General features: G+C 40.3%; 1 protein-coding gene across 2 annotated transcripts in view; it reads left to right on the plus strand.

Annotated features, from left to right (window-relative positions):
* The window catches only part of RAB3C (RAB3C, member RAS oncogene family), a 291,590-nt gene that overhangs the window by 209,428 nt on the left and 67,686 nt on the right, over positions 1 to 14,476 (plus strand). The window lies entirely within an intron of this gene.

Here is a 14,476-nt window from a genome sequence, read left to right on the forward strand (position 1 = left end):
TAAGACACTCCTTATATTTTTTCTAGAATGCAACTCCGTAACTCAGAACAGAAATCCTCCTGTATAATGCTTTTATAACACTACAAAATAATATCCCATAGAATTAGGAGCCAAATGAACACTGGAGCTAGCCAGTGCTGTAAGAACCAAGAAAAAAGGAAATATCGCTTGAAGTTGGAACTTGATCTTGGAGTTCAAAGACAGACAGATTTGGCATATGCAAAGAAAGAGATGGTATTCTAGGCACAGAACCTAGGAAAGGTTACCCCAATGCAAGGTTGGGCTTGTTTAAGAAAGTGAATAACTCAGGGGCAGAGGAATAGCAAGAGATAATCCTGGAAAGGTAATGTCAGTGCTCAGCCTGGGTAGGCAAAGGCAAGGATGGCAGATGGGGAGCAGTGCAGAGTCCACCACCCTGAACAAAGACAACCTCCACCATCATGACAGAGTGTGGAAAGGATGGTGGCCAGAAGGTATGAAGAGACTGTGTTTATAAATATGAGGTCCAAACGTGACCAGGGTCCTGGTTTTTTCAATACAAGTCTTTGAATTTCTATTAAAAATGTTGTTGGACTGCATTGTTATTTTTTCCTGTCACTTTAAGAAACGTGACCATAGATGGATTCCCATCCAGCAGAATTATTGTAAGGGAAGGAGGGAAAATGTATTAGGAAAGAGAGGGAAGGGGCACCTGGTGGCTCAGTGGGTTGAGCCTCTGCCTTCAGCTCAGGTCATGATCTCAGGGTCCTGGGATCAAGCCCATCTGGCTCTCTGCTCAGCGGGGAGCCTACTTCCCCCTCTCTCTGCCTGACTCTCTGCCTGCTTGTGATCTCTCTGTCTGTCAAATAAATAAAATCTTTAAAAAAAAAAAAAGGAAAGAGAGGGAATATCTGGTCTTCTAGACTAAACAGCATAGACATGAAAGATGTTGGCTCTTGAGCTGAATCCCCTTGGCTTATACTCCTACCCCTCCCCTGACTAGCTGTGCATTTCTAGGTGAGATTATTAAACTTCCTCTGCCTCATTTTACTCAGCTGTGAAGTGGGGATAACATGAGTCCTATGTCACAGCATTGTTTTGAGTATTAAATGAGATGAAACGTGAAAAATCCTTTAATAAGCTCTTACCACATAGTAAGTGCTCAGTAAATGCTAACTATCGTAATTACCCTAAGAAGGAAGAATTCAAGCAGCCAATTCTTCAGTTTTAGGTTATGAGGAGGAAAAAGGGACTAAGTAAAAATTGGATCATCATTAGTGATGAAAGGCTATTGAAACTTCTGGTACACCATAGAAAGGAAATTGGAAAGTTTAAATCTTTTCCACCTAGTCCTAGACCTTGTGGCCCCCTACGAAAATGGCCGCATGCTGTTACTGAATCTGAAAAATACCACTCCCTTAATAAGAATTCTACTTAAAAACCAAAAAATGTCTGTTGTCTATGGCATTTTCAATGTTTTTTCACTTTGTAAGTAAAGCAATAGCTAAAAGTGTTTAGGGTTTGTTGTTGTTTTGTACTTCTTGAAAGCAACCCAAGTAGTTTTTTTGAGTTTATTTGAACTAATTAGATGCTTTATACCAAGGTAAAGCTTTATACCAAGGTAAAGCTCAAGCTCCTTGGATAAATGATTATTTAAGAAAGTAAATCCCTTGGTATGTTAAAACAGAGCCCCTCAGCCATGGTACTATTGACAGTCTGGGCTAGGGAATTCTTTGTTGGGGAAGGGGGGGCTGATATTATGTACACTGAAGATTATTTAGTAGCACCTCTGGTCCTTATTCAGTAGATGCTGATAGCACCTCCTTCCCAAAGCCATGACAATCAAAAATGTCTCCAGATAATGCCAAATCACCTAGGAGACCAAATCACCTCCAGTCAACAACCATTATTAGAACCATTGGAAGAAACCAATTGCTTTTGCTTTTCAAACAGGAGAGCATGGCCACAATGGGTACTGGTCCTATAACCACTCAAATAAACCAAGGCATTCATCACAGTGGATTCATGGGTGGAAATCAACTACCTCATGCCATGCCAGTATCCATGGCAGGTTGGGGGTGGGGTGAAAAGTCACCAATGGAGAGGAGGAATTGGAGATGCAATGAAGACTTTGCAAGATTTGAGTAGTGGCATCTTCCACCCAACCAGAATAGCCTAGTGATGTCATCTTCTATCTTTCTCTTCAGGATGATAAAACAGAGTAAGTGCTAGGCAGTCAGAGTAACCAGTTTGGTTTGTTGTATTTTGTTTGTTTGTTTGTTTGTTTGTTTGTTTTGGACATTACTGTTTGGATTTGTAGCTCAAATTTTTCTGGCGAATAGGAACATGAATCCACTAGTTAATTTCTACTTTTGACTTTCTCTGAAAAATCATGCTTTTTAAGGCCACGTGTCAGGCCAAAATGGTGTCATTTGGATAGTCACCGCAGTTGGGAAGCGCAGGACCTTTCTAAGTACTGGTGATCTGTCTCCCGTTAAGAGAGCTCATAGATACAAACTAGCACTCATTTTCAAGTTTCACATTTAGTTTGAGGCAAATGTGAATTTTGGGAATTTACTAAATTGTCTGGAATTCTTACATTGCTTATTTGTAACTATCACCCACCTTGGAAAATGATAAGATTCAAGGATCATGGATCATAGGGGTGTGTGTGTGTGTGTGTGTGTGTGTGTGTGTGTGTATATATATATATATATATATATATATATATATACATATTTTTTTTTTTTTTTACATATAGTGGATGCATAGTGGTACATTAGCTTTGGGTTGCAATATAGTGATTCAAGATGTCTCTGTTAGGCTATGCTCACCCCAACTGTAGTTACCGTCTGTCACCATACAATGCTATTACAATACCACTGACCGTATTCCCTATGCTGTACATTCTACCCCCATGACTTACTCATTTCTTAACTAGAAGACTGTTTCCCATTCCTGTTCACCCATTTTGCCCATCCCCTCTCCAGCAACAGTTAGTTTGTTCTTTGTGTTTATGGGTCTGTGCTTTTTGCTCATTTGTTTACTCATTGTTTTGCTTTTAGATTCCATTTATAAGTGAAGTCATATAGTTGTCTTTCTCTGTCTGACTTATTTGTTATAAATCAAAGACCTCTTTTAGGTCCAACCATGTTGTTGCAAATGGGAAGATCTCATCTTTCTACATGGCTGAGCAATACTCAATTGTATATATATGCCACATCTTCCTTGTTCCTTCATCTACAGATGGCCACTTGAGTCACTTCGTATCTTAGCTATTGTAAATAGTGTTGCAGTAAACATGGGGATGCATATATTTTTTTGAATAAGCATTTTTGGTTTACGTGGGTAGTTACCCAGTAGTGGAATTACTGGATCATATGGTATTTCTATTTTGAATTTTAGGGGGAACACATGTACTATTTTCCACAATGGCTATACCAATTTACATTCCCACCAACAGTGCACAAGGATTCCTTTATCTCCACAACCTTGCCAACACTTATTTCTTATCTTTTTGATTCTAGCTATTCTGAGAGGTACAAAGTGGATACCCCATTGTGCTTTTGATTTGTATCTCTCTGATAATGATGGATATTGAGCATCTTTTCATCTATCTGTTGGCCATCTCTATGTCTTTGGGAAATGTCTTTTCAGGTCTTCTGCCCTTTTTAAATTAAAAAAAAAAAAAAACACTTTTTTTTTTTTTTTCTGATTTGAGTTTCTTAAGCTCTTTACCTGTTTGGGATATTAAACCTTGATGAGTTATATCATTTGTGGATATCTTCTCCCACTCAGTAAGTTGCTTGGGGTTTTGTTTGTTTGTTTGTTTTTGGTTTTGTTTTTTTTATGATTTCCTTCATTGTGCAAGCTTTTTATTATGGTATAGTGCCAATACTTTTTTTTTTTTTTTTTTTTTGCTTCTGTTTCATTTGCCTGAGGATAGATAGTGAAAAAAATATTGCCTAGTCCAATGTTAAAGAAATTGCTGCCTATGTTTGCTTCTAGGACTTCTATGATTTCATGTCTCACATTTACTTCTTTAGTCCATTTTAAGTTTCTTCTGGTGTATAGCATAAGAAAGTGGACATGTTTTATTCTTTTGTGTGTAGCTGTCCAGTTTTCTGAACACCATTTGTTAAAGACAGTCTTTTCCTCATTGTATATTCTTTCCTCCTTTATCATAGATGAATTGACCATATAAGTATAGGTTTATTTCTGAGCTCTCTGTTATGTTCTGTTGATCTATGTGTCTCTTTTTCTGCCAGTACCATACGGTTTTGATTAAATACAGTGTGGTAACATAATCTGATATCTGGGATTGTGATAATACCTCCTGCTTTATTTGTCTTTCTCAAGATTGCTTTTGCAATTTGTGGTCTTTGTGGTTGCATACAATTTTTAGGATTATTTGCTCTAGGTCTGTGAAAAATGTTGGTATTATGGTTGGGATTGCAGTGAATTTGTAGATTGCTTTGATAATGTGGACATATTTAAAAAATTCTTTAAATCCGTAAGCATGGAATTGCTTTGCATTTCTGTCATCTTCAACTTCTTTTATCAACTTTAACCTTCTCAGAATACAGGTTTTTGACCTCTGTGGTTAAATTTACTCCTAGGTATTTGATTTTTGGTGTAATTGTAAATGGAATTGTTTTCTTCGTTTCTCTTTCTGCTACTCTTTGTTAGTATATAGAAACATGGTTGATGTCTGCATATTAGTTTTCTATCCTGCAATTTACTGACCTAACTTATTCTGATAGGTTTTTGGCAAAGTCTTTACAGTTTTCTATACATAGTATCATGTCGTCTGCAAATAGTGATAGTTGTACTTCTTCTTTACCAATCTGGATACCTCTTATTTCTTCTTATCTGATTATTGTAGTTAGAATTTCCAGTATAGTTTTGAATAAAAGTGGTGAGGCTGGTATCATGGTCTTCTTCTTTATCTTAGAAGAAAACCTTTCAGTTTTTCCCCATTGAACATAATGTTGGGTGTGAGTTTCTCATATATGGCCTTTATTAATTTGAACCATGTTCCCTCTAAGTCCACTTTGTTGTGAGTTTTTATCATGAGCAGATGTTAAATTTATCAATTGCTTTCTGCATTTATTGAGATTAACAATTTTTATTGTTTTGTTGATGGGGTGTATTATGTAGATTGGCTTGCAAATATTGAACCGTGCTTCCTTACCCAGAATAAATTCTACTTAAGCATGATGGGTATTTCTTTTAATGTATCATTGAATGTAGTTTGCTAATATTTCTTGAGGATTTTCACATGTATTTCATCATGGATATCGGTATATAGTTTTCTTTTTTCATAGTGTTTTTGTCTGCTTTTAGTATCAGGGTAATGCTGGCCTAATGGAATGTGCTAGGAAGTTCTCTATCCTCTTTTCCTTTTTGGAATAGTTGGAGTAACAAAAGGGGTTATCTCTTCTTTAAATCTTTGGTAGAATTTGCCTGCACATCCATCTGATCCTGAACTTCTTGTTTGTTGGGATTTTTTTGATTACCAATTCAATTTCATTACTAGTAATTGGTCTCTTCAGATTTTCTATTTCTTCCCCATTCAGTTTCAGAGGATTATGTTTATCTAAGAATTTATCCATTTCTTCTAGATTGTCTATTTTGTTCACATAAATTTTTTCATAATGTTCTCTTAGAGTTCTTTATATTTCTCTAGTACCAGTTGTTATTTCTCTTCCTTTGTTTCTGATTTTGAATCTGACTAAAAGTTTATCAATTTTGCTTACCTTTTCAAAAAACAAACCCTTGACTTTTTTTTTTCCCTCCATTTCCTTTATTTCTGCTCTGATCTTTACTATTTTTTCTCTTCTGTCCTTTGGATGTCTTCTTCTTTCTTAAGTTTCCTTAGGTACAAAATTAGATTGCTTATTGGAGATTTTTTCTTATTTTTTCACAGAGACCTGTGTTGCTATAGATTTCCCTTTTAGAACTGCTTTCACTGCATAGCAAAGATTATGGAATGTTGTGTTTTCACTTTCATTTTTCTTCGTTGACCCATCAGCTGTTAGTAGCATGTTGTACCATATATTAGTTTTTTTTCTAGTTTTTTTCCCTTGAGATTAACTTCTAGTTTAATATCACTGTGTGATATGATATCAATCTTTTTAAATTTGAGACTTACCTTGGGGCCTAAATATGATGTATTCAAGAGAATGTCGCATGTATACTTGAAAAGAATGTGTATTCAGTCATTTTGGGTTTAATATGTCATTCAAGACACTGTTTTCTTACTCGTTTTCTGCCTGGGTGATCTGATCTGTCCATTGATGTACATGATATGTTAAAGTCCCCTACTATTATTATATTACTGTCAACTTTTCCTTTTTTGTCTTTTAATATTTGTTTTATGTATTTAGGTGGTTCTCTCTTGGGTATAGATATTTACAACTTTATAGCTTCTTGTTGGATTGACTCCTTTATCATATGTGATGCCCCTTTTTGTCTCTTGTTAACAGTCTTTGTTTTAAAGTCTATTTTGTCTGATGAAAGTATTGGTAGCCCAGCTTTTTTTCCACTGCTATATGCATGGAAAATCTTTTTCCATTCTTTAACTTTCAGTTTAGGTCTTTAATCTGAGGTGAGTCTCTTGTAAGTAGCATATAGATGGTTGTTGTTTTTTTAATCTAGTCTGTCATTTGTGGAGCACTTAGACCATTTACATGTGAAATAATTACTGATATATATGTACTTCATGCCATTTTGTTCATTGTTTTCTGGTTGTTTTTGTAGTTCTCTGTTCTTTTTCTCTTCTTGTGATTAAAGACTTTTTGTAGTATTATGCTTGGCTTTATTGCTCTTTGATTTTTGTCTATTGGAGGTTTTGGTTTGTGGTTATTAAAAGGTTTATACATAGCATCATAAATACTTGGCAGTCCTTATTCAGTTGTTGGTCACTTAAGTTTGAACACATTCTGAAAGAACAATGGTTTTAACTCCTATCTCTACATTTTGTGTGTATGTTGTCATCTTTTACATGTGGTTTTTTTTTCATAATTTTCTTGTAATTATGTACCTTTCTATTCCAACTAAAGAATTCCTTTTAATGTTTCTTCTAAAGCTAGTTTAGCAGCAATGAACTCCTTTAATGTTTGTTTGGAAAACATTTTATCCCTCTTTCAGTTCTGAATGATAACCTTGCAGGGTATTCTTGGCTCTACACTGTTGTTTGTTTCCTCTCAGCATTTTGTATATATCCTATCTCTCCTTTCTGGCCTGTAGTGTTTCTGCTGAACAACCAGCTGATAGCATTACAGGGATTTCCTTTTATGTTACTATTTGCTTCCCTTATGCTGCTTTTAAAGTTTTTTCTATATCTTTAATCTTTTACTTTGTTTTGTTTTGTTTTAAATTTTTAAGTAATTTCTATACCCATCATGGGGCTGGAACTCACAACTCGAAGATCAAGAGTCACATGGTCCACCAACTCAGCCAGCCAGGCTCCTTTTAAATATAATATATTTTTTCATGTTTCATGGTGTGGACCTTCTTGGATTTTCCTTTTTTGGAGATTTCTGTACTTCCTGAACCTGGATGTCTGCTTCCCCCAGTTTGGGAAGTCATAAGCTATTTTTTGTTCAAAAAAGTTCTCTGCTGCTATCTTCTTCTGGGACTCCTATAATGAGAGTGTTTGCTTGATGCTTCCACAAGATCCCTTCACCTATCCTCATTTTTTTTTAAAGATTTTATTTATTTATTTGACAGAGTGGAAGAGATCACAAGTAGGCAGAGAGGCAGGAAGAGAGAGAAGAGCCTGATGTGGGGTTCGATCCCAGGACGCTGAGATCATGACCTGAGCCAAAGGCAGAGGCTTAACCCACTGAGCCACCCAGGGCACCCCTCACCTGTCCTCATTTTTAAAACTCCTTTTTCTTTTTGGTGTCGAGTCTGGGTGCTTTCCATTGCCTTGTCTTCCAGATCACTGATCCTTTCTTCTGCATCCACTAATCTACTGATTCCTTCTGGTATATTTCCTTTTCAGTTACTGTATTCTTCAACTCTATTTGGTTCTTTCTTGTATTTCATATCTCTTTGGTGAAATCTTGAATTCTGAAGGAACAGTCTCATGAGCATCTTTATTATCACTACTTGAAAGTCTCTGTTAGGTAATGCTTATATCTGTTTCATTTAGTCCTTTTTCTGAGTTTTTGTCTTATTCTTTTCTTTGGAGCATTTTCCTATCTCCTCATTTTGCTTGATTGTCTTTGTTTCTGTGAGTTAGATAGAATAGCTCCTTGTCCTAAATTTGGAGGACTGGTTTTGTGTATGGTCATGCCCTGTGTAGACTCTGGGTGACATCGGCTAGATGGCTGGAGCTGTGTCTGGGGTGAGTTAGGGGCCTTGGAGCACTCCATGCTGAGGGTGCCATGATGGGATGGCTGGAGTTGAATTGGGCATGAGCTGGGCCAGAGTAGCCCTGGGAATCTCCACTTGGAGAGATGGCAGGACAGCTGAAATTAAAGTGGGTGCAAGCCAGAAGGTCCTGGGGCTCTCAAACAGAGGTGCCCCAGTTGGGTAACTACAGCTGAAGTGTATATGGACCAGGGCAGTCCCTAGGCTTTCTGCAGAGAGGCTGAAGAGAGTGTAAACTGAGAGGTCATTGAGCTCTGCATATAGAATTTTCCTTGGAAGAGTGGCTGGAGCCACTCTTTCACACAGGGGGCACCCTAGCAAGGCTCTTGTTGCTGAAGTGGGGTATGGATCGTGGGTGTCCCAGGGTACTCCACAAACAGAGTGCTCTGGCAAGACACCTGGAGCTGAACTGGGTACAGTCTTGAATGGTCTCTGGGTTCTCCACACAGAGGGCTCCCTGGCAGAGCAGCTGAAGCTGTTGTGGGGTCCTCAGCACGGAGGGTATTCTGGCAGGGTGATGAGGCTGGTGCAAGCCAGTGTAAGCCAGTATGTCCTCGAGCACTCTGTGCAGAGAGCACCATGGTGGGATGACTAGAAGTAAGATGGGGTATGGGCTAGGAAATCATGTGGTGTCCCACCACGGACAAGGGATGCCCTGGTGGACTGGCTGAAACTGAGGCACAGGCCAAGGGTTTGGGACCCTCCACATAGGAAGTACCTTGGCAGGGTTCCGAGATCCAAAGCCAGCATGAACCAGAAGGTTCTTTATTCAGAGTATGTTAGCAAGCCATCTAAAGCTAAAGTGTTGTCTCCCTGCAGTGTTCTAGGTGCTTTCCACCTGTGGCACCTTGGCAGATTGGTTGGAGCTTAGTGAACACTGACCTGGGCTTTGCCGATGGGCGCAGCACTTTGGCACTTCGTGGGGTGCCTGGGGTTGGTGTGGGCTAAGGCCCAGGCCTTGCTGAGGTGGCAGGAGGGATACAACACCCACACCCATGCTCCCACCCATGCTATCAAGGTGGAGGGAACAATGTAAAACCCAGCTATTCACCGGCCCCTCTGATGCAGAGTCCCAGCTGTTCCCTCACTTTGGGTGGGTTCTAGGGCTGGTTCTTTTTTGGTCTAACAGCTCTTTTAAACTGCAGCTTTTTTCTGTGGTCCAGGACATCTGGGGCTGGTTTGGGCTAGTGACCTTGGTTCTTTTTTGGTCTAACAGCAATTTTAAACTTCAGCTTTTTTCTGTGGTCCAGGACAGCTGGGGCTGGTTTGGGCTAGTGATCTTGGTGCTTGCTGAGGAGATAGGCCCATCACAGCCTCTGTATCCTGCTCCTGTTGCATTATTATAGTGAAGGAGGAGCATAAACAATGGCAGTGACTAGCTCTAACCCAGACAGCATGAGCAGCTCCTGAGCCATTTGGCTGGTTTCTCTATATTCTAGTTCCTCTCTAAAAGCATGACTATTTTTCTGTGCCCTGGGACAGACGAATCCCCACCAGGTCTCTCAGTACTGTCCCTTCGCTCTGCAGCTGGCAGCTTCAGGCATGAGAATTCCCTTCCTTGTAGTGCCTCTGTGTTTCATGGTGTTCTCTTCGTGGGCTCTATCTTTTGTGATTCAGAAGCTGTTCAGTCAGCAATTGGCTCTTCTTCAGGAGGATTTACTCTATAAAAAGGTGTAGGTCTGGTGTGTCCATGGAAGAGGGGAGTTCGTGGTCTTCCCATGTCTCCCTCTGGGACCAGAACCTATCATTTTTAAATGTGTGTTTCTTTTTTTTTATTAAGATTTTATTTATTTGACAGACAGCACAAGTAGGCAGAGAGGCAGGCAGAGAGAGAGGAGGAAGCAGGCTCCCTGCTAAGCAGAGAGCCCAATGTGAGGCTTGATCCCAGGACCCTGGGATCATGACCCAAGCCAAAGGCAGAGGCTTTACCCAACTGAGCCACCCAGGCGCCCCAAATGTGTTTTTCTACTATCTTTTTTCACCCTAGGAAAAAGCTTTTTTTTTATAAACATATATTTTTATCCCCGGGGTACAGGTCTGTGAATCACCAGGTTTACACACTTCACAGCACTCACCAAAGCACATACCCTCCCCAAAGTCCATAATCCCACCCCCTTCTCCCAACCCCCCTCCCCACCAACAACCCTCAGTTTGTTTTGTGAGATTAAGAGTCACTTATGGTTTGTCTCCCTCCCAATTCCATCTTGTTTCATTATTGAAAAAGAGCTTTCTTAATAGAAACTCTTCTTCCATCCAAAGTTTGCCTCCAAGGAGACTTCAGGGACAAATTCCGCAGTGGTATGGAAGTCAAAACTGCCTTTTCCGGGAGAGCCATAGTTCTCAAGGACTGTCCTTTTAATCTTATCTGAGAAGAAACAATTTTTGGTTAAAATTAAATATTGCAAACCCAAAGGAACTGATTCTACTCTGCAGAATTTAATATTATCTTCCATCTGTACACGGTGTGCCAGGTACCGTGAGCATTAGCATCCCCTGGGCATATCACATCCTTTAATTTGGCTGGACTATTGCCCTCATTCTTTACTCTAGAATGCCTTTTGCTGGAGAAACGAGTGACACTATCTTGTCAGAGTGAAGTAAATGCATGGTGGATAGAGGAAACCCATGACCGCCAAATAAGAATACTTGGTGTTGCAGATGTTTGCTCTGCAATTAAGAATTTTTCAGAACCGGATTGCTGACATGCTAGTCCAGAAAGCAGGAGAATTCATTATGTTTCTAAGACTAACGAAAGTGATAATCCCCTTTGTGGCTAAGGTTAGACATTTTTTTAAACATCTAATAGTTGGAATAAAAGCATGCCTCAGTGGACAAATAGACTGTCCACCATGTATCAGAAAACAAATCCTTGAAAAAGCTTTTTGTAATAGGTTTAAGTGTGAATCAAATACAAATAAAATAGCAGTAATTCAAAGTAATTCCGTCATTCACCTTATAAATTGTTACAAGTCAAAGCAATTAAGAATATAAAGGAACTTTGGGCTACCTAATTTAACTGCCTGTGACCGTAAGATTTGCCTTATGGGTTTTCTTACCAGATCAACCTAAAATGATGAAGAGAGCAGGGAAAAATACTTCAATAGTCTGATCAAAAGTGTTGCTTCATTTCTTGAGACAAAGATCCAATTTTTCTGTCTTTAATTTCATCTCTGGGATTTTGGTTCTCTCCTTTTGAGTCAAGCAAGAACATTTATTCTTCAGCTTCCTTCTCTGCACCAGGATGTCAAAATCTCAAGAAATGTATCATGTTTTGTCATTTTACAATTATTTGTTTTGCCTGAAGCTACCTATGGTTATTTCAAATAGCTCAGTAAACACTAAGGTTTTAGAATTTTGACTAAATTGCTTTTGCCTAGCATAGCCTATATTTTTCTACATTTACTGCTTATTTCTCCTCAAAGATCATAGTATTTCCCTCTTCCTTTTCATTTATTAAATAGTGCCCACTGCTTTGTAACTAAACCTAGTATATAGCCTTCAGCATTCGCACAGCTGACAAAATACATCCATTTAACCAAATTTTATCTTCATAGAGTTGACAGATTAGGATGGGAGAATCTCTACGTGCATTGAGTTTATTATTTACTGTTTATCCATTCCAAATTGTATGTGGCAGTTGAAGCCTCTGCATAGCTGAGTAGCTAAAACAGCCTATACTTTTGAGCTACATAATAGCATCTGGTTTTGTTTCCTGAATGAATAACTGTTTAAGCATTGACATCGTGTGTCAGTGAGGATCCAGTCGAGAAAGTAGACCTGGGATAGCTTGTTCCACTGAGACACTCTAATCCTATATAACCCGAGGCAATGAGACAACCACAGATGATCCTCTCGGGTTTCAGGTGACCTTACTAAAGGCTGGGAGCTAGGGCAGCCACCTACCAACAGCTGGAACAAGAAAACTGCTGCCCCTTTTAGAGAAGCCACCAGAAGCAGAGGAGAAGGAGAAACCCCTAGCTTCTCCCCTCTTCCCTCTCCAGTCTCCCGATGCCGACCCCAGTGGAAACCAGCTGGCAAGGCAGTCTAGGAAACAGGCAGTGCAAGGGGCAGCCTCCTGCCCTACAGAGAACAGTATGGAAACTGCAAGAAAAATATAGGGTAACAAATGGGCAAATGACTGACCTGTTTGGAAAGTACTGGTCACGAAACAGAAGCATTTCTGTTGGTACAGTCATCCTCTGAGTGCTTTGTGCTTATGTATCTCCTGAGAGCTAAGGTGTTGTTTTGTTCTTCCAGTCTGAGATGTGATGATTACTGGTTAGTAAGATTTTCTCAAGCACCATGATCGGAGGCAGTTTGCAGCAGCAGGAAATAGAAGGGCAGTGTATACTTGAAGAATGGGTGTTAATATACACAGGAGATGGCTCTTCTTTTCAACCATGTGTTGCTGTACAAGTCATTTGTAGCTTGTTTCGCTCAGTTATTTGAGTGGTGGACTTCTTGAATTTACTTCCACCAAAATGCTGGCACTATGGGCTCATCTGCCTGCAAGGGATGTAGGATAAATATGGTTCATTCTGATCGTAAGTATGAGGAGACCAGGACTAACTCTATGAGCTGAGTGCGGGTTCAGTGAACCACCTCTCCACTGCCTGACAGTGTGTGTCTGCACGAGTGCTCTGGTTCACGTGCACAGTGGGCAGCTGGACCCCTTAGACCTGGTGTTTGACATGGGTTCTGAAAGACTGGCAAGCAACTATCCTTTGCAACAGGGGCGAGCAGCAGCTGTGGAGCATAGCCTTCGCATCTTTTTTAGTTTCCTGAGGCCAGAGTTCTCTCCAGTGAAGAAACCTCTTTGCTCTCGTTCATTTGGAAAAACTGTTGTCTTAAAGGGGTGTGGTGTACATGCATGTGCATGTGCGTGCACTGAAGCTGGATGATTTTTATGGAAATTAACAGAGCAATGCTTCAAACACATTGAGAAGGAGAGTTTGGAAGGGGAAGAGATGTTGACAGAGAGCAGACAGTTCCTGGTTTCTGCAGATCTGTCGTGCAGAACCCAAGATCTAGGGAAGGGACAGCAGCCCCTAGTCAAGTCCATGACTTGACCCTGATTATAATTTTTCCTTGTCTCCCTGCTTAGCATTTTCTTTCCTTTCCACTTTCCTCCCCAGCAAGCTACAAAACTCTTCGGAATGGCTGCTTTCCTAAAGCCCCAACATTTTTTTCAGATCATATAGGAAGGCAGGCTGAGCTAACCTCACAACGGGGAACCGCTGATGGGAACCTCAAGAGCAGATTCTGAGACCACCCTGTCTCCCCTGCCCTAGTGTCCCACCACCAGCATTTCCAGGTGTGGGGCCCTCACATAGCTCCTTGGCCCCTGCTGCCCATCACCTTCAGTTCTTCAGCCTGGAAACCCCGACCCCATTCTAGCACTGATGATCCTCTCCTTCAGTCCGTGTTTCTCTGACGTGGAGCTTAAGTCCTACCTTCAAGATGAATCATTATGTTTTAAGTTACTGCCTGGGCCCAACACCAAGTAGTCGTGAGAAGGATTATTGAGAGAAAGCTTTGTAGAGCTTCTTTCCATTTATCCTTTCTGACAACGAGCAAAAAAAAGAACTTATTGGAAAACCTGGATATGACTGTATGTTCAGAAAAAAAGAAAAGAGGGAGGTTAGAGAGATGACCCAGGACACAGCCCAAGGTCATAAAATGAGAGGAAAGAGTTGTACAAACTGAACCCCCACCCCAGTGTCTCACCCTTAGGAAGGCACAAAGCACTGCTCCATGTCCAGCATACCCCCCACCTCCTGTGCTTCTCAGAGGTCCAGCCTTTGCTCCCCAGTCCCCTTCATTCCATCCCCTGCGCTGCGAGGACACTGATCGGTAGCTTCCAACGTCATAGGCCCTCACTTACCTTTCCATTTTAACATTCTTTTCAAGCCACTCTCTCTAGTGAGTGTAGCAGCCTGAGGACAGGGTTTAAGTCCCATTTATTTCTATCCCCTTGTATATGGTGCTACTCAAAATATGGTCTAAACCCAGCATCAGCCTCAGGCAGGTGCTTGCTGGAAATACAGAATATCAGGCCTTATCAGAGACCTCCCAAATCAGAATATCTGGGGTAGAGTGGAGGAATCTGTTAGAG

This window comes from Mustela nigripes, chromosome 12 (assembly GCF_022355385.1).
Source record: "Mustela nigripes isolate SB6536 chromosome 12, MUSNIG.SB6536, whole genome shotgun sequence".
Classification (NCBI taxonomy): domain Eukaryota; kingdom Metazoa; phylum Chordata; class Mammalia; order Carnivora; family Mustelidae; genus Mustela; species Mustela nigripes.